At 42.1% G+C, this 23,455-nt stretch overlaps 1 protein-coding gene across 5 annotated transcripts in view; it reads right to left on the bottom strand.

Annotated features, from left to right (window-relative positions):
* The window catches only part of TMEM150C (transmembrane protein 150C), a 93,759-nt gene that overhangs the window by 52,561 nt on the left and 17,743 nt on the right, over nt 1-23,455 (bottom strand). For 3 of the 5 annotated variants that reach the window (XM_054727816.1, XM_054727809.1, XM_054727828.1), the window contains exon 1: nt 13,126-13,295. The exons of 1 other annotated variant lie outside the window; for it this stretch is intronic. The gene's annotated coding sequence lies outside the window, so the exon portion shown is untranslated. Of the gene's footprint in view, nt 1-4,575; nt 4,586-13,125; nt 13,296-23,455 lie in introns of those variants that run through there. One more of the 5 variants, XM_054727821.1, reaches the window with a different exon arrangement.

Here is a 23,455-nt window from a genome sequence, read left to right as displayed (position 1 = left end):
AACAAGAGTCTCATTATGGAAGCCAGGAAAGGGTTTGAGAAAAATAGAGTGGTCAACCATCTCAAAGGCTGCAGGAAGGTCAAGTTGGGGGCTGAAGAGAGGCTGAAGAATTTTCCAAATAGTAGGTCAGTGGTGGCCTTATTAGAGACGGCTCAGTGGAGTTGTGGAGAGACCTCTCTGCAGCGATGTAGAATGAAAAGGTGAGGACGTAGATAAAGTGAATGTGGACCACTCTCAAGTAGGTTGGCTATGAAAGAAAGGAAATATATGCAGTCATAGATAAAGATTCAAGAGAGAAGTTTGTTTGTTTTTTTTAAATGGAGATTCGAGCATACATTATAGTCAATGGGAAAGAGGTGAAAGGTTGAAAACACGGATAGAGGGAGGGAATACACAGTGGTTCCAGATCCTGCAGGAGGCAGGGGAACTGTCTCCAAAGTGGAGTGAGGGTTATCCACCACAGGGGGAAGAAGCAAAGTCAGGAGAGTGAAATTCTCAGTCAGTTCATTCCTGATAATCTCCATTTCTTCTGTGAAAGGAAAAAAGGGCAAAGAGAGAGACAAAGAGAGAGATAGAGAGATGAGAGACAGAGAAAGGATGGAGCCAGGAGACTACTCATATTTAGGGGGCAAGGGAGGGAGGGAGGTTGAAAAAGTGGTCATAGAGGCTGAGTAATAAGAGGAAAGAATATTGTCGTGAAAACCAAGAAAAGGAAAAGTTTCAAGATGAAAGAGATGTCAACAACATCAAGTGCTCTGAGAACTCAACAAAGACCAGAAATGAGATGAGATCATTGCATCTGGCAATTCAGAGGTCATTATCTATGTTGGTATGAACACTGGTTTTCATAAAGTCCTGGGTCAGAAGCAAGAGTTCAATTGGGTTGAGAAGGAATGGGAGGTACTATTTCAAGAGCTTTGGCTGTAAACAGACAGATGGAGCAATAGTTCGAAGAAGAGTGAGGATGAACGAAAGACCTTTTTGGTTAGAAATGACAACAAATTGAGCATAATGATTTGTACCAGCTGATGATAAGAAGCCAGTGGAGTGTCTTTAAAAGAATATGAATAAAGCAACAACATGTTTGTTTATCAAGTCAGCAAAATATTTACTAAAAATGACATAATTCAGTGCAAGTCATAGTGCATATTGATATAATCTTTCTGGATTTGTCAAATATGTAGGAAAGTGTAGCCTAGGCTATAAATTGGTAATCTTAAAATTTTTCATTATAATAAAGAAAGGAAGGAATAAAAACAAGCATTCTCTTCATGAATTTAGGGGAAAAAAGACAAATGTAAAGAAATGAGGGAAGAAATAAGCAAGTTAAAAGTAACAATCAATGAATTAAAAAAAAAGAAATTAACATAAAGAAATTTAAGAGCTGGATTTCAAACCACCTCTACTACAGAAAATTTTCCATTCAAATATTTTAAAAATAAAAATATGCAAAAGTACTGTTAGAAAATATCTATAATACGTATTTACACTAATTGGTGTATGTATATACATATGTGTGTGTACATATAGAGAGATACACACATAAAACAATATACTGGTATATGACTATATATATATACACACACACATCTAACTAAAACAAATAGTAGATGCTTGTTGAGAGAAGTAAGAATTTGGCAGATGAGGAAAAGCAGGAGATATAAATTTCAATAAATAACTTTTATAATTTTTGATATTTAAATAATAGGAATTCAAAAATAATCCAAAAGAAAGTTCTAGAAAATAAAGATTTTTTTAAAAAAATCATAATATTATAAGCAATTGAATGTTAATACATTTGAAAAGCAATACATAGATTTAATGCAATCCCTATCAAAATCCCAATGTTATTTGGGTTTTTATGGAACCACAAAAGACACTGAATAGCCAAAGCAATCCTGAGAAAAAAGAACAAAGCCAGAGGTATCACACTATCTGACTTCAAATTATACTACAAAGCTATAATAATCAAAACAGCATGGTATTGGCAAAAAAACAGACACACAGACCAATGGAACATAACTGAGAGCCCAGAAATAAAATCACATGTATATGGGCAAATATATATTTGTTGTTGTTAATCTTCAACTGAGGATATTTTTTCCCATAGCGTTTTAGAGAGTGGAAGGGAGGGAGGAGAGAGAGAGGGAAAGAGAAACATCAATGTGACAGAGACACATCCATTGGTTGCCTCCTGCACACCCCTTGATGGCGCAGGGGATGGAAACAAGGGCAAATAATTTTTGACAAAGGAGCCAAAACATACAATGGAGAAAAGAAAGCCTCTTCAATAAACGATACTGAGAAAATTGGAAAGCCACATGCAAATGAATGAGACTAGACTACAGTTTGTCCCCACGTACAAAAATGAATTCAAATTGGATCAAAGACCTAAATATAAGATCTGACAAAATAAATTACATAGAAAAAAACATAGGTACTAAACTTTTGGACTTTGGTCTTAGAGAACATTTTATGAATTTGATCCCAAAGGCAAGGGAAGTAAAGGCAAAGATAAATGAATGGGACTATAGCAAACTAAAAAGCTCTGCACAGCAAAAGAAAATGACAACAAAACAAAAAGGCAGCCAACCAAATAGGAGATGATATTCACAAACAACAGCTCTGACAAGGGGTTACTATCCAGAATATATAATGAACTCGTACAACTCGAGACCAAACAAGCTATCCAATTAAAAAACGGGCAGAGGACCTGAACAGACACCTCTCCCAAGAAGATATACAATTGGCCAACAGATACAGGAAAAGATGCTCAATGTAACTAGCTATCTGGGAAATGCAAATCAAAACTACAATGAGGCCCGGCCGGTGTGTTTCAGTGGTTGAGCATCAACCCAGGAACCAGGAGGTCGCTGGTTTGATTTCCAGGTTGTGGGCACAATCTCCCATAGGGGGGGCGTGCAGGAGGCAGCTGATGCATGTTATGCTTCCACATCAATGTTTCTCCCGCCCCCTTCCTCTCTGTCTCAAAGTCAATTAACATCTTAAAAAGCAAACAAAACACAAAAAAACCTTGGTTTTGACACCTGTTAGTTTTGGCAGGTAAGCAACTTTTAATTTTTTTTTTTTTAAAATATATTTTATTGATTTTTCACAGAGAGGAAGGGTGAGGGATAGAGAGCTAGAAACATCGATGAGAGAGAGACATCGATCAGCTGCCTCCTACACACCCCCGACCGGGGGACGTGCCCGCAACCAATGTACATGCCCTTTGACTGGAATCGAACCCGGGACCTTCCAGTCCGCAGACCGACGCTCTATCCACTGAGCCAAACCGGTCTCGGCAGTAAGCAACTTTTTAGAAGTAAACCTCTCACAGCTGGAGAGGGATTGCTATCATAGGGAATAAAACATAATACATGAAAAGAATAATCCATAACTAAGTACATATAAGTTATTTCAGAAAGGCGAGGATGAGTTTGGAATTTTATTAATATACATTTTTTTATTTTAAAAGAGGATAGTATTATCACTTCAATAGACACTGCAAAGCCATTGAGTAAGATTTGAAGTGGATAAGGATATGCCCCCCAAATAGCCTCTTTGACATAAGAATTATTTTGAGGTGAAGGCACTGGAGTTCTGAAATCCCTTATCTGCCTAAAAGAAGAGCTTCCCCCCAAAAAATCAAATGTCATAAATCCCCTCCTCAGAGCAAATCTAATTAAACTCTCCTCAGAGAAGAAGAGTCAGCATCCACCTGGGCAGACATGGCCACACACTAGCTACCTCCTCTCTGTTTTCCAAGGGCCCATTCATCTTTCCAAAAAGTCACTTGCTTTTCCATTAGTGCCCCTTCTTCCCTGCCCCTAGGAAGTTAGGCATATAGACTCCAAATTCTTTCTTTTTAAAATTGAGGTATAATTGACATACAACATTGCATTAGACCCCAAATTCTAACCACCTCTTTGAGCTCCTCATCTCTGGGTGCTCTCGTGTGTAAGTGGGATGCACATGCTAATCAACTTGTTTGTTTTCTCTGGTTCATCTGTCTCTTGTCAGCCCAGCTCACAGGGCCCCAGGGGAGAACACAGGAGGGGAGAAGGGAAAAGGATTTTCCCCCATAGAGGTCCCATATCCATTCCTTTTTTTTTTTTTTTTTAAAGCAGCTTTAAGAGTAGGAATAGAAAACTATTTTCTTAACCTAATTTTTAAAGGGTTTATGTAAAATCAATAGCCTCAACCATTCTTAACCAACGAAAGCTTAATAAAGGCATTCCCTTTAAGAACAGGAACAAATGAAAGGTGGATCCTATGAGTGTTTATTTAGCAATGTCCTGGAAGCCTTGAACAATGCAGCAACGCATACACTAGATATAAAGGTGTAAGAGGTATAATGTAAAGGAGGCGGCAAAAATCAAGTGTTCTCATGGCTGGGCTGGTTTATCAGCCTCCCTCCCACCTCACCCTTGGGGAAGGTTTAACTGAAAAACTATTAGATTTAACAAGGGAACTCAGCAAGTGGCTGGATACAAAACAAACACCTAAAAATCAATAGCTTTCCTGTGTACTAGCAATAACAATTACGATATAATAGAAATAAAACGCACTCACAATGTGCAAGATGTAACATCTGTAGGGAAAACTTTGCTAGGAGATATAAAGACCTAAGTAAATGGAGAGACAGTAATAAGTTGTCAATTCCGTGCAAATTACTCACAGCGTGAATCTCTAAATGGGGTCTAGGGATTACTGCCTTAAAATCTTTTGGATGCTTATTAAAATGCAGATTCCTGGCTCAGCCCTGACTTAACAGCATCACAAGAGGGGGAAGGGTAGGTTTTCAAGAAAATTGTCTTCTTACCAAGCTCCCCAAGTGATTGTAATAAATACACACTAAAGGTTGGCAACCACAGCTTTATGTAGGTTTCATAAAACTTTAGTAAGATTCCAAGTTCATCTGGAATCAGAGCCAAGAAGGTGACTGCCCTGACATATATTAAAGAATATCATAAACTTAAAGTATATGCATAAGATACATCATAAACTTCAGTAATAAAAATAATGTGGTCCTTTGAAAAGACCAACAAACTAATCACCTGAACGGAATAGTCCCAAGACAAAAATCCCACATTAAGTTACACAAGTAAAATTGGTTTTGTGTGTCCGTTATTGCATCACCAGAAAACCACTGCCTCTTCCTTCACCCAATTTGGAGGGTTGGTTTGGAAAGACCTGATGCCACATGTAATCGAAGCAGTTTGGTTGGGGAGGCCACAGGCACATGTGTTGTAAGGAGTAATTCTGTTACTTAAAAATAATTTGTTTTGGATGGTCTGTCTGGTGAGAACATGGACTAACACCACAGAGAGATATGAAAGTGAGACACTGATCTTACTCCCAGGTTCTAGAAGAGGGAGGGATGGCATACCACTCAGGGGCTCACAGGGGAGGATGCCCAGAGGGTGGGCTCAACCAAGAAGGTGGGAAGAGAGAGAGAACCCATGAGCAAGTGCCTTTATTGGGGGACAGAGGGAGGATAAGCAAAAAGTGCAAGGGGATTTCGGGGTGCTCGTAGCCTGTTTGTGGGGATATTGAGGCAGCAGGAAAACAGGATTTTTGTAAAAGTTATAATGCAATCAACTCTGTGATGCTTCAACATCAGTAACTATATTAATTCAGACCTTGCCACCTGGGTTGTGGAGATGTTAAAGGTGAGTGGGACAGCTTGATGTAGCCACTGGAAGGCAAACTTTGATAGAGATGACAGCTAGGAAGAGTCCTAGCAGGACTGTGACAAAAATATGCACAATCAGGCATTCTACTTTGTGAGCAATAGCCAAGAGAACAGGCCAGGCATCTCCGATTGTAAGGGAATCTGTTGGTTACATTATGAGAGATCTTTACCTCTTGGCCCATCCCTCATAGTTTGGCCTATTACTCATAGTTTGGCCTGTTCTAGTCCAGAGTTAGTAATGTCACACAGTATGGACAAACCCCTCCCGCCCTGGCTTGTAAGGAGTCAAAAGTCAGTCTGTTATCTATTACGATTTGGGCTTAGAGACTCATGGGTTTCTTGCATAACGGACAGTGTTTTGTGCAGCTTCTGAATGATCTGTAAGGGCCATCAAAAGGTGCTGGTTGGCAGTTATGACTTGATTTTGTTCGAAAAAGGACACTACGTTGGTGCCAATGCTGGCTGCTCCTTCGGTATGGCAAGTCCTATTACAATAGGTATAAATATCGTCTGCTTTGTCTGGCCTCCTTGGGTTGGTGGAAACAGGGAAGTACCCAGGTCATTAAGAACTATGGGAATCCCCAGCATAACCACTGCACATTGAGTTACTGTTTTATTAGGGAAAACATGTTGGGGAGTCAACAAGGGGAACTAAACAAGGTGCTATGCCTAATAACCACTATTTAGGGCATAACGAGCCCGTGAGAATGTGGTGCCGTGTTTAGCCAAGGGCAAAGAGTGGTTGTGGTGGCCATGGTAATGGACACAAAGCAAGAGACGGTAGTGGAAGACTGGGGAGGAGGGTTTAGGAAAAGGCACCAGAGAGTGGGTGATCCTCTCTCCCAGGGGTTGACTGATAGAAGGCAGACCCTCCAGGGGAAAGCAATAATCTCCATTACTTTTAGTTACCCCCACCAGATTTCCCCACAGGCAAGGGAGCGTAGGGTATACATTTTAGCAGAGAACAGGGAGTAAACTTGAATCATGGGCTGAGAAGATAGCAAACTCAGTAATAAAAGCAAAAATGTCCTGTGTACACTTTGTGCCACAGGAGAGGTGGTCCATGGCCCACCTGGGGTGGAGATTTTAGTATAAGAGGTGGTTATCTCCAATGGCAAGGTCTTGGGTTGAAGTGATGTCATCTGGGGCTATGTCACCTCTAGCCCCGAGATTGTGGGTCAGGGCAATGTTGTCTGGGATGTGGGATTGGAGCATCCTTTCCAAAAGGGTACTTGCTTGCTGTGAGCTTCCAGATTGTAAACCAATAAAAGCACCCAGGAGTAATAAGAGCAACAGTCAACAGAATGGTGTGCAGTTTTTGTTTTAGGTTTTTGTGGAAGTTGAGGTTCAAATGGATCCCATATCAGATGAACAGTTGCCTGGCCTGTGAGACAACCTAAGTTTAATGAGTCCTAAGAGAGTACATACAGTACGTGCCCTTGATCATGGGGGATATGATTAAAAATTCATAAAAATAAATTAAGACCTGGGGCAAGTAGAGAACATTACAGTTTGTTATACTAGAATTTGAAAAAGGGTTTTGTGAGAAGACCATATGTCTCTCAATTAAACAGTTATGTGGGACTTATCAGGGACATGCAAGTGCTTTTGTGTATCTCTTCCAAAAGCCTAGCTTGTGTATTTTGAAAAGTGAAAATGGGTGTCTTGGTTACTATCCATAATGTCTGTTACTCTGAAGGAAATAAGGAGTGTCCTGCAAAGCCATGTATTTTGGCCTTGGTATATGCAGAGGCATGCATGATTTTTATTTGGGGTATCTGTAAGGCAAGAGATTTCTAAAGTAGTTTACCTTGAAGGGGATAATTTTTAGGAAAAGGGCCAATAGTTTACAATAATGTGAAGATGGGCCATTTTTGGCCAGGGCATCTGGGCACTAAGATGACAGCCTGCAGTTTGGCCAAGTAGTTTCTGGGGTCCTCTCCTATACTAGGGACATTCTGGCTAAGGAATGAAAAGCAGCAACATTCCCTGGGGCTCTATCACATATGATGGTTAGCCATTCCCACTGCTGTTCAATTAATCCCAAGAGGCTCCCCAGGGAGGCAAGGGGTCTGAGAGAGAGGCGACTTCCTTTAGCACCTTGGCTGGCCTCTGGCAAGGGACTGAGGACAAGGAAAGTCACCCCCTCCTGGAGGTAGAATATGCCAGAAGAGCAATGTTTGGCTCCAACCTGTCTTAAGTAGGCGTTGGTGGTGGTGTAGAGCTTGTGGTGCATTCTTGTTATGATTTAAAGAATAAGGGGCAGTGGATATGGAAGGTCACAGGCTCAGGGTCTGTGAAAGCTTCTACTAGTATTTCCAGGACAGTCCAGTAGGTAGCTAGTCATTTGTTGTTTTAGTGGAGAGACCAACTGGTACAGGTTCTTGCTCAGAAGCTCTGGGGAAACCAATGGCCTTCAGAAGCGGTTCAGAGGCTCCCGGAGGCATGAGAAGAGGTTGTCAAAGGTTCTGCAGTGAAGGCATCTTTGAAGGGACTAATAGGAGTACCTACTGATTTTACTTTTTAAGTAAAAATTTTAAATAAGGACGATGTTGTCACCAGAACCCAAAAAGAACTACATGATGTTGGGTTTATGTGTCATTAACAAATGTCGTATGATTAACAAATGTGTCATATGAGTCTCCTTGGAGGAGGATGCTATCAATGTAATATTATATGTATGCTCCTGGAGAAAGATGGATGAGTCAAGGTCTTGTCTGCAAAGACTCTGTGATAGCAAAGGTGTTAAAGTACCCCATGGGAAGCCAGAAAAGATAGAAAAGATAGAAGGTGGAGGCAAACTGCAGCTGACTATTGAAACAGACACTGAGTAGAACTTGTTAGCCAAACCTACAAGAGCAAAGTATTTACTCATTGTTCTTTGACTAGAACCCATAATTTCAATAATATTGATATTGGGTATGGGGGCCTTGATGGATGGAACCATAGCATTAAGGTAACCCACTTGAGGTGCCATTTATTTATTTGCTTTTCAGATTTAAGAACAGGTAAAATTAGACTTCCAAATGGAGCAGTGGGGGTAATCACTCTTTACTTATTAGCTTTTAATAATGTTTTAATCTTTGAAGGTCCTATTTTAATTTACTTTAGGCCACATTAACTATTTTAACTGGGGTCTGTGGGGTTCCTTTTATGAAGCCAATTTGTAAGTGCCAAAACTTACATTCATTTAAATTTATTATGCATTATATTAGAGCCTTTATGTCTAATATGAAATATCTTAGGGTAATGAATACAATGACTATAGAAAATTTAGGCAAGGCTACAGTTAAAGTGAAGCATACCTACTGTTTCTCTATTTATATTTAATTATCTTTCTAAGGTTATAGAGGGCACAATGTTTAAATTTAGTGGGATGCCCACAGACAACTCTAATTTGAGCCCCAGTATTAAGTCCAGGAAGTTTTATCAGTTGGTGCATTTTAGCATATTTTTAAAGTTAATGTAGAACCTAAGTTGCAGAGACACAAAAGCCAATCAGCACCTTTTTCATCTTTTTGCTATAGAAATTCTTCAGGCCCTAACTGGTTTGGCTCAGTGAATAGAGCGTCATCCTGCAGACTGAAAGGTCCCAGGTTCGATTCCGGTCAAGAGCACGTACATGTTTCTAACTCTCTATCCCTCTCCCTTCCTCTCTGTAAAAAATCAATAAAATAAAAATTTTTAAAAATCAATAAAACATATTTTAAAAAAGAAATTATTAAAGAAGTTCTTCAGTATATAAAAAATGTATATACACTTTGGGTTTCCAATTGGATCAAATTATGGAGCCTTGCTTTAACTGAGTTATGCACACACAGATATACATAATGTATTTAATTACCTTTATTTACTTTTTCCTGTAGTTAGGGTTTTTTGTTGTTCTTGTTTTGTTTTTTAATCCTCACCCGAGGATATTTTTCCATTGATTTTTAGAGAGAATGGAAGAGAGGGGAAATGACAGAGAAATATCGACGTGAGAGAAACACATGGATTGGTTGCCTCCTTCATGAGCCCTGACCAGGGCCCGGGCAGGGGAGGAGCCTGCAACCAAGACACATGCCCTTGACCGGAATCAAACCCAGAACCCTTGGGTCTGCAGGCCCATGCTCTATCCACTGAGCCAACCCGGCTGGGGCTCTTGTTTTTATAAGAAACTAGAAGCCCGATGCACGAAATTCATGCAAGAGTAGGCCTTCCTTCCCTCAGCTGCCGGCACCAGCTTCCCTCCGGCACCGGGACCTGGGCTTCCCTGGCAGCCCTGGCTTTGTCCAGAGGTTGTCCGGAAGGACGTCCTGTCTAAGTAGCATATTATGCTTTTGTTATTATAGATAAGCAATCAGGACTAGCATTATTTTTGCTAAACCTGAGTGTGCTCCACATGTAAGGTGTCAAGTTCCTTTTTTTCTTTATTTCCCTTTGGGCTAGTAGCTGCCTAAGTGGCAGTATCTCCTTCCCCCTGCTTCCCCCCCGCCCCCCTTTTCTTTCATTTTTTCTGTTTTAGGCTTTTAACCACCTGAAAAAGCAGGAACTTTAGTTTCTGTCTCTGGTTGATAAGAGGAAGGGAGCAAAGGCTATAGCCTCTCTCTGGGACAACACCCCACCAACCACAGGATAATCAGCCCTACCCCCTACCCCCCACCCGTTTTGTTAAACAAAATCAGAGTGCTCTGTATCTTTAGGCAGCTAAATTTTCCCCCTGTCTTTGGTTGTCTACCTGACACTTTCCAGGTGGTCCAGTGACCCCCTGCTGTGTGTGTATGGGGGGCTGCTCTCTCTCTCGGGGGTCCCAGTCAACCTTAGAGGGACTAGGATCTACACGTAGGAGAGCAATAGTGGCCTCAACTCCGTCTTTTAAATTCTTTGTTTTGTTCATTCCAAGGAGACTCTCAGCATGCCACTAGGTAGCAGCACTAAAAAGTGTCCAGTCGCCCTAACCGGTTTGGCTCAGTGGATAGAGCTTCGGCCTACGGACTGAAGGGTCCCAGGTTCGATTCTGGTCAAGGGCATGTACCTTGGTGGCAGACACATCCCCAGTAGGGGGTGTGCAGAGGCAGCTGATTGATGTTTCTAACTCTCTATCCCTCTCCCTTCCTCTCTGTAAAAAGTCAATAAAATATTTTTTAAAAAATGCTACTTCCCTCCCCACCCTCTCCCTCCCCCCTTTTTTTTACACTGAGCCACCAGTCTGGGGGAACAGGATCCTTGCCATCCCATGGGGTGGGGGCCAGGAGCGGGTCAGCAGCAAGGGATGCAGCCAGACAAGGGAGCCAACCAGCAGCACGAACGGCCCACCATGGGCTCTGAGGAGGGGTCGCCCGACACCCGAGTGGGAGGCAGCGGTACTTGCCCTTCACGAGTGTCACTCAAAGACGCATGGAGCCGTGTGGTCGGGGGTGGGGGTTGGGGGGTCACCAGCTTGTTTTCCCGGGTGCTTAAGAAGTCCGAGCTTGGACTGTGCCAAACGACAGCCCAGCTGCCCAGTGGCTCTGTTTCGGGATCTGGGGGGTTGGGCTGGGGTTGGGGCAGGACCCCTCACTTTAGGATGGAGAGTGTGGGCGCGCCCGAAGGGGCAACACAGGGCAGCGCACTGCCCCCCAACCAGCCAGAGCCTTCCAGACCTAGCTGAGTGGTGAGCAATCCAAGGGCATCTCCATGGGGTTTTCCGTCCTGACTCAGATCATCCCTGCCTCCTCGCCAACTGTGTTGTAAGGAATAATAGGTCTTTGTGTGTGTGTGTGTGTGTGTGTGTGTGTGTGTGTGTGTGTGTGTGTGTGAAGATCAGCAGGGTGCAGACGCGGAATAGTACCATCAAGAAAGTAAGAGATTGAGCACATGCTCAGGTCCTTTAAGAGGAGGCGCTCACCACCGGCAGGGCCCCCATGAGAGGGGCACCCAGGCTGTGGCTCACCCAGTAGGTGGAGCAGAGAGGGGGGAAGACAGGCAAAGTGGCTTCAGTGGGGGCAGGGGTGGGGCCACAAGCAAAGGGTAAGAGGAAATGTCATGCTGCGTTTGAATGTCACCAGGTCACAGTCAGGGGAGGGCAGAGGGGGCTGGTGGCAGGGACCAGCCTTATCACACCAACCCGGTTGCCAGGACAAAGTGCTAATCGCCTGTTTGTCGGGATACTGAGGAAGCAGGAAAGCAGGAAGATTTGAAACTTTACAGTACAGTACACCTCAGAGGTCCCATGAAAACCAGAACAAGGGGAGGCCCTGCGATTCCCAGTCAGGAGATGTATTCCGGATGTAAAAACATGTAACAAAACATCAAAGAGAGCCTCCACGTTGGGGGAGGGCGGGAAAGGCCCAAAGAAATTCAGGCACTGACCTGGGCTGCTCCTCACGTGCACAGTTCTAGGCGGCGGGTGCTGGAGTGGGGAGCAGCAGTGGCTTATATTTAACATCTACTCTCTAATACGGGCAAGGCCTAAGTGGTCTAAGATACACTTGAAAATAGGGTTTCTCCATAGCAGCATTACTGACATTTTGAGCTGGATAATTTTTTGTTGTGGGGGCTGACCAATACATTGTAAGATGTTTAGCATCACCCCTACCTCTAAATTAAAAGGTAAATGCCCGGGCCTCTAGAGTACCGACTAAGCACTGAAGGGTCCTGGGCTCAGTTCCCTGGCCGTGATCAGGGCAAGTGTGTGTGTGTGTGTGTGTGAGTGAGGGGGGTTAACCAGTTGATGTCTCTCTCACAAACACTGAGGTTTCCCTTCCCTTCCCTTCCCTTCCCTTCCCTTCCCTTCCCTTCCCTTCCCTTCCCTTCCCTTCCCTTCCCTTCCCTTCCCTTCCCTTCCCTTCCCTTCCCGTCCTTCCCTCCCTCCCTCTCTCTTCCCCTCTCTCCTTCCCTCCCTCTCTCCCTCCCTCCCTCCCTTCTGCTCTCTCTAAAAAAATTAATGGAAAAAATATCCTGGGGTGATGATTAACAAAAATAAGCAAATAAATAAATAAAATGAAAAGGCAAGTGACAAATTGGGAAAATATTTACAAGCAGTATGACAAAGAGCTACTATTCTTCATATATAATGACAGCAGCAATAAGAAAATGACTAATGCATCAAAAAGAAAAATGGGCAAAAGACATGAACAAAGTTTTTACAGAATAATTACAAACGTCCATATTAAGTACATGAAATTATTAACTTCACCAACGAGTGAAACTAAATTTTAAAAATAATGTTTCCATTTTTGCCCTGTTTAAGAAGCAAACATTTATTTTGGTAATACTTAATGCAGGTGAAGATGTGGATAAATGAGCTGGGCCCTCTTTCAAATGTTGGAAAACAACTTATTATTACGTATCAAGTGGCTTAAGAAGGTTCCTATACTTTGATTTTGTATTTTAATCCCAGAACATGTAGTGAGTTGAATCGTGCCCCCCTTCAAAAAAAGATAAGTTCAAGTCCTAACCCTCGTTACCTGTGAAGGTGACTTTATTTGGAAGTTGGCCTTTGCAGATATAATTACTTAAGTATCTTGAGAAGGTATCATCATGGATTTAATGTGGGCCCTAAGACCAAAGCTTGGTGCCCTTATAAGAAAAGGAGAGGACACAGAAAGACATACATAGAGAAGGTGGCCATGTGAAGACGGAGCCAGAGACTAGAATTATGCTGTCACAGCCACGGAATGCCAGGAGCCACCAGAATCTGGAAGAGGCAAAGAAAGATCTCTTCCTAGAGCCTTCAAAGGGGGCATGGTCCTGCCGACACCTTGGTTTTGGATTTCTGACCTCCAGAACAGTGAGAGAATAAATTTCTGTTTTAAGCCATTAAGTTTATGGTAATTCATGGTATTAAAGTTGTTGTGGCCCTTGGAAACTAATGCACTATGTGATATGAATAAAAAAATATAAAGGTGTTCACCTTTGCATTAGTTGTGATGGCAAAAAAATTTAGGGAAAACTTAAAAGCAATGAAAAATAGGAGGGTTAAATTATAATGTATACATAATGTATTGTGCAACCATTAAAATATGTTTTGAAGGTAATGCCATAGGGAAATGTTTACTGTATAGAAAATAGAAAGTATAGGACACAAATATATGTACAATGTGATCCCAAATGCAACTATATATAACACACATACTTATTGCCCTGATGACTAACACAAGTAAAAAACTTCAAATAGAAAATAGCACATAAAGTCTACAGTATACTAAAAGAAAAATGACATAGGAGCGTTTATCCCAGGAAATGTAAAAGTATTAGTTGGAATGTAATGTAATACATTAATAAGTAAAATTAAAGGGAACTCTAAGAGGATGTTGAAAAGACACTTGATAAAATTCAGTGCTCATCCCTTACAAAATATCTGGACAAACTAGGAATGGAAGGATTCTATAATGAGTGTCTCCCACAAACCATAAGTCAATATCACTTTTTTAGTGTGAAAAGACAGCTTTCCTATTAAACAAAACTAGGCTGAATGAATAAATACTATTACCATGATTAACACTGTTCTGGTAGTTTTTGCCAATTCAATAAGACAAAAAACAGAAATAAGGGGACTACCTATAAGAAATACAGAAAAAAATTATCTGCAACAATAAGACCAGAGAATTGATTAAAATATCATTGAAATGAATGAATGTTCACATAAGGGGTTGGATTAAAAAATGAAAATTCAATTTTTAATTATGCAGAAAAATGGAAACATAAGAGATTTACAGTAGCAACAAAACCCACAAAATATCTAGGACTATCTGTAATATGAAATGCACATAAAAAAAAAAACAACCCACAAAGCTCTGAGAGACACAAAAACTTGAATCAATATTCAAGTTAATTAGAATTAGGGTTAATTAGAATATTGTGAAGAAAGCCACTCTTGCCAAATTAATTTAGAGATATCAAAGAATTCAATTAAAAAAAACTTACAGGGATTAATTTTGGATTTGACAGTGTTTCTAACATTCATCTGGAATAACTGTTGAAACACATAACTACATATAAAAATGTGTGTCTAAGTCCCTCTTTACAATCTACTTAATAATTCTGAAGAAAGTTAGTTTTATTTGGAATTTCACAAAATAAGTTATTCATTGTCTCTACCTGTTCTTTTAGCAGTTAATAAGAAATTAGCATTCATTACTTGGGAGGCTTCAAAATTGATGGGTATTTATTTTCTTAATAAGTATATTTCCCCTTGTGCATTATTTCTTTTGTATTTTATTACTTTTTATTCTGACTAATTTCCCCTCAGGACAAGCGAACTCCTGCAAAGCTCTGTGGTTATTTAAAAGTATCCATTGCCAAAACCGGTTTGGCTCAGTGGATAGAGCGTTGGCCTGCGAACTGAAAGGTCCCAGGTTCGATTCCGGTCAAGGGCATGTATCTTGGTTGCGGGCACATCCCCTGTGGGGGGTGTGCAGGAGGCAGCTGATCGATGTTTCTAGCTCTCTATCCCTCTCCCTTCCTCTCTGTAAAAAATCAATAAAATATATTTTTAAAAAAATGAAAGTGTCCATCAAAACCTTTTATTTACATACTAGAGGCCCGATGCATGAAATTCGTGCAAGAGCAGGCCTTCCTTCCCCTGGCTGCCAGCACTGGCTTCCCTCGGGCACCCGGGATCCGGGCTTCCCTCACAGTCCCAGATTCGTCCGGAAGAATGTCCAGTCTAATTAGCATATTACACTTTTATTATTATAGATTAAACTTTATTTTTATACTGGCATAAGGACAGATTGGTATGATAAAAAAGTGGTCAAGACTTGAATTCCAGTTCTGCCTCTTTCCCAATGTATTCCAATTCTTCTTTTGCAAAGTAGATTAGTGTATCTACCCGAAATATTTGTTGTGACTATACAGTCACGTGATTATTACCTAGCACAGAGCTTGACACATACTAGAAACATATTATGGTTTACTGTAAGCTATATATTTTCCAAGTTTATCTTTCTTTTTCTTTATTTTCCAAGTTTACTTATATAAACTCTTTACCCTATTTTAATTCAATCTCGTGTGATGGTTAGAGAGAGAAGGAAATGCTTTAATCATCTACAAGTCCACCCAGCTCCTAGTCCAATGCTTCCCACATTTTGGATACCCCTGGATGTGAAAGAGAAGAAAAAGAAGGAAGAGAAGGAAGGAGAAAGGACAAGAAGACCATGTTGGTTTTCATCATACGGGTGATATGTTTGTGCTCTCGTAATAAAATTGTATTTCAGTCTATCTTGCAGTTAATAAAATCTTAGTATTTTAGAAGATGTACTAAATTAGTAGAGGGAGGTAAAGTGACACGTACAAATCTGACTAAATCAGTAAGGAGACAAAAATAAAGTAGAAACCAGCCTGTCCACAACGTTTATTAATTTCCCACGATGTACTTAAATGATTTCAGAGTCTGGCTCTCGATTCTACAGTCTATCCACGGTTTAATGGTGAAGAAATGTTGATATACTGAAGCAGTCGGAGTCTTATTATTATAAAAGTCAAAAATAAAAACTTACGAGTCCCGTAATAGCAATAGCAGCCCTGCCTTGCTCTACAGCATTATTTTGTTTTACCACATATGGTCTCCAGGGCTCCGTTTATGTGCAGTGGGGTGAAATGACAGCTGCCAAGAAGACAATGTTATTTGCTTTTTTAGTTACACATATAAAACCAGTACAATTTTCCTGAATGCCTAACTAGTAAGCTTATAACAATATTAATATGACCAAGTTAATCTGAGAAGATACTAATTTTAAAAATGGTGCCTAATAAAGCTCTAAATTAAATATAAGCACATGCAAAAGTATCAGAAGAAGCCAATCAATGTTCACAAAGAGGTAGGGTTTACGAAAAAGGTGGGCCGTATAGCTGTGGGCAAATGCCAATAAACAGAATGGGCCAGGGAGGGCATTTCAGTGTGGGAACCATGAAAATGAAAGTAAGAAGACAAGACTGGTGAGTGGAAGAAAAGCATGGGTTCTGATTATGCACGGACTTGAATGCCAACAGCAGGAGCCTGGATTTGGTCCTATAAATAAGATACTATTTCAGGAGTGTTCCTGGGTCAGAGAGACCTTATAAAAGCAAAATGCTGGGGAGATGAGCAGACAGCACTGTGCACTCAAGTGGCCAAGAGGCAGGAGGCAGGGAAACCAGTGTGGAAACTACTGCAGTGTTTCCACTTATGAAATCATTATTATTTAACATAAGCTTAAAAATCTGTGAAGCCTGGGAATTGACCCAAGTTATTTCTACAGAGCGAACAGTGGAGAAAAGAGAGCAAGCTGCAGTTCCAGGCCAGGGCAGCCCAAGGTCAACTCTTCTTTGAACTTACACTTTGCCTCAAGATGATCATGGGTATCATTAAAAGGGTGCAGGTGGGCCCTAGCCAGTTTGGCTCAGGGGATAGAGTGTCGGTCTGTGGACCAAAGGGTCCTGGGATCGATTCAGGTCAAGGGCACATACCTTGGTTGCAGGCTCCTCCCTGGCCCGGTTGCAGGAGACAACCAGTTGATGTGTTTCTCTCACATCGATGTTGCTCTCTGTCTTTCCCTCTCTCTTCCAATCTCCCTAAAAAAAATCAATGGAAAAATATCCTTGGGTGAGTACTAACAAAAACAAAAAAACAAAAAGGATGCAGGTGAAAGTCACCCTAAGTGGGCTTTAGAAAATGTGGAACAGTGTGTCGCGCCAGCACAGCCAAGGGTTCGGGGAGCCTGAGCGGGGGCAACGAAGGATGGAGAAATGATAGACAAAGAGAAAAAGCTGGGTCTAGGTGGATCTTCTGTGCCTTGATGAGGCCACAGAACAGATCCAGACTGCAAAGCTGAGGCTTTATTTATACTCAGGGACAAACAAGGCAATTGACAATGTTCTTGTAAGTTTCACTTGTTTTGGCAGCACTTGCTGCCCCTCCCACAGCCCACTAGCTACCCAGGAAAGATCTAGGGAGCAGACACAAGATCAAGCTGGGACTTGTTTGTGACTTTGCCAGCAGGTCAGTCTGAGGCTTAACCCTATAACCGCTCCCAACAGAGCAGAACAGAATTACCACTGGTTAATATAGGGAATGGCCCAAAACTGAAACTATTTCAAAGTATGTCCAGTACATGGCAAGACCTCATCAAATAAATATTACCTTTATGTGACTAGCACTGTGAAAGACCTTTCACATGTTATATAAATAATGGATATATATATCTATACTAATAAAAGGGTAATAAGCTAATTAGACCGGGAGAGCTTCAGGATGTCCTTCTGGACAAAGCCATGGCAGTGGGGCCAAGGCAGAGGCGGTTAGGGGCAATCAGGGCAGCAGGGGAGGGCAGTTGGAGATGATCAGGTTGGCAGGGGGAGCAGTTGGAGGCCATCAGGCCGGCAGGGGGGGGGGCAGTTGGGGGCAATCAGGCTGATGGGGGGGCAGAATGGAGGGGACCCAGGCCTGCAGGGGAGGGAAGTTAGGGGGAACCAGGACTGCAGGGGAGGGCAGTTGGGGGGACCAGGCCTGGAGGGAAGGGCAGTTGGGGGGGGGGGACCAGGTCGTCAGAGGAGGGCAGTTGGGGGCAACCAGGCCTGCAGGGGAGGACAGTTGGGGGGCGACCAGGCCTGCAGAGGAGGGCAGTTGGGGGCAACCAGGCCTGCAGGGGAGGACAGTTGGGTGGCGACCAGGCTGGCAGGGGAGGGCAGTTGGGAGGGACAAGGCCTGCAGGGGAGGGCAGTTGGGGGTAACCAGGCCTGCAGGGGAGGACAGTTGGGTGGCGACCAGGCTGGCAGGGGAGGGCAGTTGGGAGGGACAAGGCCTGCAGAGGGCAGTTGGGGGGAACTAGGCCTGCAGGGGAGGGCAGTTGGGGGTAACCAGGCCTGCAGGGAAGGACAGTTAGGGGTGACCGGGCCAGCAGAGGAGGACAGTTAGGGGCAACCAGGCCTGCAGGGGAGGACTGGTGGACGCAACCAGGCTGGCAAGGGAGGACAGTTAGGGGTGACTGGGCCAGCAGGGGAGAGCAGTTTGGGGCGACCAGGCCTGCAAGGGAGTACAGTTAGGAGTGACCAGGCCGGCAGGGAAGGGAAGTTAGGGGCAATTGCGCCAGCAGGGGAGCAGTTAGGTGTCAATCAGGCTGGCAGGGGAGTGGTTAGGTGTAGAGGGCCCCCTGGGAAGACAGAGGAGATTCTTTAGATTGCTGTTGACTAAGTCCGAGACATTGGCGGAGTCATGTCAGTTGCACCCCGCCCCAGGAGTATGGGGGTGTTGTCAGTTCCTGGCTTACCTTTGTCCAGGTTCCTGAAGAGGGCTTTGAGATGTGGAACCAGTCTAGCACCGGAAAAGAGGAAATGAAATGGACCTGGGCCCTCCCAAGCTCCTTTAATCTTAAGTTTTCCGGTGAAACCCCCAGGCCTAAACGGGCAGTCAGACATCCCTCGAGGCGCCCCAGATTGGAGAGGGTGCAGGCTGGGCTGAGGGACACCCCCCTCCCCCCATGCACGAATTTCGTGCACCAGGCCTCTAGTATTAAATAAGTTCTCCACGCACACAGTGGGTATAGAGTGTGTTTAGGCCAGGAGTTAAATGTTGACGTTACATCTTCAGGTCTAATGTTTATTCCAAGTGATCTTGTTACTTCCTTTTTGGCCTACTGGGAAAAACCGAAAGTAAACAAAACAATATCATAACCAGGACTATCTAGTCTAGCCAAACTTCTCCAATAAGATTCTGATCTGGGTAAGAAGGAACATTCAATTAAGTCATTGTGATTCTGAGGCAAATGGCACAAGCTATCTATGCCAACATACCACATGTTGGTTCAACAGTTGAAAAATGCATCATTTCAAACATTAAATGTCTTATCATCAATAATTTTTTCTAAAAATTGCAGATGCTATGGATGAATCACTCACATTGGGCCACTTTTCTCAAGGAAAACCAAGATAAATCCTTGTGGGCTCAGAAGCTGAAGATGGCCCTAATCAATTCAGTTCCACAGTAATTAAAACTATTTTTCATTTTTCTGTCTGCCCTTTTAATGTTGCCTAAAGGAGGCCTAGAATCCTCCTTTTATATGTCAGAGAATTGTCCCATACTACCTAACTGTGCCAGCCTATGAAATCTGTTTTACCAAATTGTATGGCACCTTACAGCTGTTCAGTGTGAACTACCATTATTCACAATATGTCATTAAGCCCCTCTCAGTCCAAGGTGTAGCTGGCAACATCAAGGGCAAGAAGGATGCATTAGCTGTCTTTACCCACCAGGTGCTACAATACAGCACTCAAAGCCTTGTCAGTAGTAGATCTTTTTACTTCTTTTTTTATTTCGCATGAAGTCTTGACCAGATTAATCATACATGTGGTGTAGGCAGCCAGTCTCTATCATTTGATGTGAAGGGTGATAATAAAGGCCTCCAGTGCCTCTAAATAAATCCTGTCCCAACCTGTCAAAGTAGCTGAGTTTAAGAAAGAGGTTTGAGCATACAGTGCTACTAGGGGTCTTAAGCAGGTTAACAGGTATTTACCGAACAAATAAGCCCAACAAAATAGGAGACCAGGCATGGCCCACGTGACCAAAGTTCACCAGTATCGTTAAGATAGAAATGTCATGTTTTCAATCATTTTAATATCTAATTTATTTTCAGTAAAAGGTAAAGTATTTTAAAATCTTTACATGGTTCCTACCATAGGCAGCAGGGTATAGTGGAAAGAAAGGCGTGGGGCAAATATTCCACCTCTTTTCCAGCCACATTTCTGGGCATCCAGTGACCCAGCCCCTCTGAATGACCAGTGGCTCCCTAAGCTGCCCAGATTGTTATGCTAGGCTCTGTTCTAAGCACTGCAAATACAAAGATGAATGCACAGTCCCTATCCCCAAGTAGCTCATAGATAATGAGGACACAAGTGCAGGGACACAAGTGCAGCAGCAGAGATTAGTACAGGGAATTGGGAGCTCCAAAGCAAGGAAACGGAGCCAACACTGAGGGCGGGGGAGGGCATCCAAGAAGGAAACGATCCTGGACTGAGTCTTCAGGGATGAGTAGGCTTCCCATGCAGCTGTGAATGCAGCCTGGGCAGGGCCTCCATGGCATTCAGTCACTGTGTGCAAGAACCAGAGTTTTGTGGTGCTCAGAGCACAATGGGTAAGGCATGAAATGGGGAAGGATGAGCGAGAGAGGAGGTCAGGTGCCTGATCATGGGGGTGACTAGACTGGCTGAGGAGGAGCCAATAAAGGCTTGTTTCCTTCAGCTTCTACATCAGGGAAATGTGCTCATTATAAATACTTCAAAAAGTACAGATCAGAAAAAAGATGATGAAAAATATTAAAAATTCCACAATTTAGTGATAACCACTGTTAACATTTTGATTTGTAATATTTTATATATGTGTGTTCATATATTATATCTATGTTTACATATACTAACAAATATCTTTTTCTTCAAAAATAAAATCATTCATAATGTGACATGTGCATACAGTGAAATATTATTCAGCCTTACAAAACAAAGGAAATTTTGACCCATGCTACAACATGTACAAACCTTCAGGACATTGTGTTAAGTGAGATAAGCCAATCAGAAAAAAGACAAACAATGTTTGATTCCACTTATATGAGGTACCTAGAGTTAAATTCAGAGAAAGTAGAATGGTGGTTGGGGAGGAGTGGGAAATGGAGAGCTGCTGTTAAAGGGTATATACACTGAGTGGCCAGATTATTATGATCTCTGAATGCATAATAATCTGGCCTCTCAGTGTATATCCTATATAATAAAAGGCTAATATGCAAATTGACCCCTCGACTAGGAGTTCAACCAGCAGGCAGTCCGGCCAACCGCCCATGTCCCCTTCCCCTGGCCAGGCACCGGGCCTCATATGTATATATGTATATATGTATATATGTATATATGTATATATGTATATATGTATATATGTATATATGTATATATGTATATATGTATATATGTATATATGTACACACACACACACACACACACACACACACTGAGTGGCCAGATTATTATGCGTTCAGAGATCATAATAATCTGGCCACTCCGTATGGAGTTTCAGTTTTGCAAGATGCTAAGAGTTTTGGAGATTGGATGCACATGTCAATATACTTAACACATTGCGGATGGATCACGAGAATTTTTGCTTCATATTACACAGTGTTTTATAAAGTATCATACTTTAAAAATATATTAGCTTGTAAGAACATGTAATAAATAACTTCAAAATGCAATGGGTATTTAATTTTAAAGATGCCTTTAACATTTATGTAAAACGTTTTTTGTACTCATTCAATAGAAACTTATCTGGCCACTGGATAAAGCTAGCAATGAAACTACTGGTCTGCAATGTGTTAACACCACTGAGCTGTATACTTAAAAATGGTTAAGATGGTAAATTTTATGTTATATGTATTTCACCACAAATAAAAATATAAATAAATAAAATCTGGAAAAGAAAATCACTTAATGAAGGTGTTTTAACACTCTTTTCACTTATTTTTGCAGTCATCTTTCCATGTGAGACATATACACCTCCATCAGTATTTCAGAGGACTGCATAGTGTTCTATTGTAGAGATCTACTTTAATTTACTTAACCTAGGAGATTTATTTTTTAGGATGGAAGAAAATTATGAATGCTTGGCTGATGAGAAGGAGCCAGTAAAAAACAAAAGAGATACAAGACCACAGAAAAGAGAGGAATATTAAAATAGCAATGGTTCTGAAGGAGGCACAAGAAGATGGCATTCAGGGTTTAAGTAATGGGCCGGCCTTAAACATGGGGAAATATGGACACCACATCCTCTCAAGGAAGGAAATGAAGATGGATCTGAATATATTTGCACGTGCAAGGGAGAGTTTGGTTAGTTGAAGCAAGTCAAAAGATAGGACATCCCAGGAAGTGGGATGAATGAATGAGTTGGAAGGATGCACAGCTCGTTAAGTAAAAAGGTCCAATGGATTTTGAGACCAGATTCATGGTGGGATCACCTAGGATGGGGCCATCATCAAGGGTTACGACAAGAGTTGGAGAGGAAAGGGGGTATGGGAAGACATGGAGCCAGGTTTTCAGTTCTCAAGAAATGGACGAAGTGACTTGGAGCTGGATGAAGAGTAGTGATGAGGAAGTGACAGGCAGTTTACCACATGTAGCCTCAGAGTTGGGGATGACAAGCCTTTCATGCAGTGACCCACAGAGAAGGTTGAGAGAGCAATCAGCCAAAAGGCTGACAACTTTAACCATGGATTCCCCAGGGTGAAGAGAAAAAGAATGTGGGGAAATCAACAGAGGACTGGAAGTGAAAAAGTTAAGAGGGAGTGAAAATACAAGATATTATATATGGGAGTAGCAAGGTGCATGTGAGAGGTTATGCTGGCACAAGTTATGGTCCTGTAGGAGGTAGGAGGATGTGGGGTTATGGACAGAGTTGGATGGCCAGGCTTGAACAACAGAAAGAAAATGACGGCAGGTCCCAGGGCTAGTCTCAGAAAAGTGCTAAGAATCACTATTAAGTTTGCAACAGACAACAAGGAGACTTCTCTAGTTCTCAGAGCACGTTCTCTAGTACCTCCACATTCTTTACCACGATTTATTTTTCTCTACAGCACATTAGCCATATGCTATACTAGTTCCTTGTTTATTTCTGATCTAGAATATAGATCAGAGTATAAACCTCCCTGAGGGCAGACACACCATCTGTCTTGTTCATTGCTCTATCAACCAGCATCTAGATCATGTCTGCACATAGTAAATCACAGTTGTTGAATGAATAAATGCTAAAGGTTAGTTAGGATAAGGATATCCCATGAGGTTTAGTAAAAT

The sequence above is a fragment of the Eptesicus fuscus genome, chromosome 2 (genome assembly GCF_027574615.1).
Source record: "Eptesicus fuscus isolate TK198812 chromosome 2, DD_ASM_mEF_20220401, whole genome shotgun sequence".
In the NCBI taxonomy this organism is placed as follows: domain Eukaryota; kingdom Metazoa; phylum Chordata; class Mammalia; order Chiroptera; family Vespertilionidae; genus Eptesicus; species Eptesicus fuscus.
Note: the sequence above shows the minus strand (reverse complement) of the source record. Positions and strands in the feature narration are given on the sequence as shown.